This window comes from Nannospalax galili, unplaced genomic scaffold (assembly GCF_000622305.1).
Source record: "Nannospalax galili isolate Female #2095 unplaced genomic scaffold, S.galili_v1.0 scaffold158, whole genome shotgun sequence".
Taxonomy (NCBI): domain Eukaryota; kingdom Metazoa; phylum Chordata; class Mammalia; order Rodentia; family Spalacidae; genus Nannospalax; species Nannospalax galili.
Genome location: NW_008345290.1, coordinates 4,875,893 through 4,878,292, shown reverse-complemented (window position 1 = coordinate 4,878,292; position 2,400 = coordinate 4,875,893).

The following is a 2,400-nucleotide window of genomic DNA, read 5'->3' as shown; positions in this document are numbered from 1 at the left end:
TTGTGATATTTTCCTATTTCCAATTTTCCTATAAAAGTTCCCTGTAAAAATATCTGCTACCATTTAGCATTTCTACTAAAAAAAATAAGCTTGCCATCTTTGTCTCAAAGAGTTATGACTGAATGTCTATTTTAGTTTATATTTTCTGCCTCAGTGAGAACAATAAAAAGGGTCAAAACATTTCCCACCTTTTGGAGCGGTCACCTGCTCATTCTCATAGAAGTCTGGTGCCTGGAGTGGAGACAGATCCACATCTTTGTCAGTCCCTAGGTGTTCATGGTGCTCTGGGCTCTTCAGACAGTTATAACTTGCACCTTTAGGCAGATGGTGTCAGGGTAATGCTTGGCCCTGCATTTTGTCAGGAAGAACAGGGCAATGGCGTTCCTTGGACCACCCTCTGTCCCAGGGTGTCCTGACACTAAAAGATGTGTCCTGAAGCTGAAGTCGCATTTCATAAATAATAATGACAAGGATGACAGGAATGATGAAAGTTCTGTCCTGGAGACAGGAAGCCTCTCAGTTCTGACAGATCACCGATCACATATTCAGGGTAACATGGTAGCTTCTGTTTCCCACTTAGTTTTATTTACTACAGCAGCATTTACTTCTTTTTTTTTTTGGTCTTATTGAGACAGGGTCTTCCTGTAGCCCCAGCTGTCCTGGAACTCACTATGTAGACCAGGCTGGCCTTGAACTCACAGAGATCAGCCTGCCTCTGCCTCCCAAGTGCTGGGATTAAAGGTGTGTGCCACCACGCCCGGCAGCAGCATTTACTTCTAAGGAAAGATTATGACTAAAAACAATGACAAAAATGTTAGTAAGATTTTCTTTTATCCGTAATTAAAAATTTTTTATTATTTTTATTTTATGTGTATGAATGTATTGCCTGCATGTTTGTAAGTGCACCTGTGTCGTGCAAAGCCCTCAGAGGTCAGAAGAAGGCATTGGATCCCCTGAAACTGGAGTTACAGACAGTTGTTAGCTGCCATATGGGTGCTGGGAATCAAACCCAGGTCCTTTGTAAAAGCAGCCAGTGCTCTTAACTGCTGAACCATCTCTCCAGCCCCTTATCAGTAATTTTTGAATTGAGAGAAACATTTGTTGATGACTTCATTTTAAAGGAAGCTCCTTCATTATCTTGAAATGGCAAAACTAACACCTTTTCCTTTTTATTCTAGCTGACTTTTGCTTTACCCTGTGTTTCTGCCCAATTTCCCCTCCCCTATCATGCTTGTGAACTGCATGCAGCCAGGCAGAACATCTCATGCAGGCAGTACAAAATTTCTACAATACGGGGGAACTTACAACCAGCAAGGTAGCATGTTCCCTCCCATCATCTCCATGGAGCCCATTGATTCTGCAATTCAGAGAAACTTGTTTTCCCTAACCAAAACTTAGAAACTTTTTCTTAACTGAAAACCTCTTTGTTAGCTGACTTGCCCCTGGTCTGGTTAACTATGGTGATCTGATGTAGCTATGGCTATTGGTTTGCCCCTGGCATGATGTAATTGTGGTTTTAAGTTTTATAAACCCTGCTCTGTTTCCTCCTGATCTAAAGTCCATAATTCAGTGAACATAAGCCACAGTGTCTTAAAGCCTCATGAAAAATTGTTTTGTGCTCGTAACACCTATTTACAAAAAGCATCATGGAAGATTTAGCAGAGGGAGCTATGGCTACCTTAAAAATGCTAACTCCTAAAACACCACCTCAAATCACATTTTCTCTTTGCTGTGGAAATCTCCTTGGCCGTGGCACATGGACATCCTTCCTTGCACACCTCCCTTGGCTTTCTCTTTGTTTCCTGCTTCTCCTAGCACTCCCAGGGGTTCCCAACTGATCCTCCATTCTCACCCCTACCCTTGCTTTCAATAACCCCTAAGACACCCTCTCTTGCTTTGTGCTGTATGATCCTAAACTCTCCCCATTTGTCAGCTTAACTTTCTCATCTGATTGATGCCTTACATGAATGAATTTGAATTGAATAAATGACTGCTTTAGTTTAAATATGGTTTGAAGTTCCTTTTGAAATTTAATCTGCATTGTGAAGCATTAAGAGGTTAGAACTTTAGTTTGATATGATATTTAGGAGGTGATTAGGATTCAAATCTTCAGAGTACAGCCTCCATGCTCTAACCAACTGAGCTAACCAGCCAGCTCAGGTGGCTTTATAAGAAGAGAAAAAGAGGCCAGATACTCACATGTCCCTCTCACCAAGTGATGCCCTGCCCTGGCTTGGAACTCTGCCAGCAAGAAGGCTGTCACAGATGTGATCTCTTGACTTTAAGTTTTCTTTCCTTTATAACATACCCAGTGTGACATTATGTTATCAGCAACAGAAAACAGACAAGGACAATGCATAGTGTTTAAATGATTAATGGATTGGCTTCTCTTGCCCAATC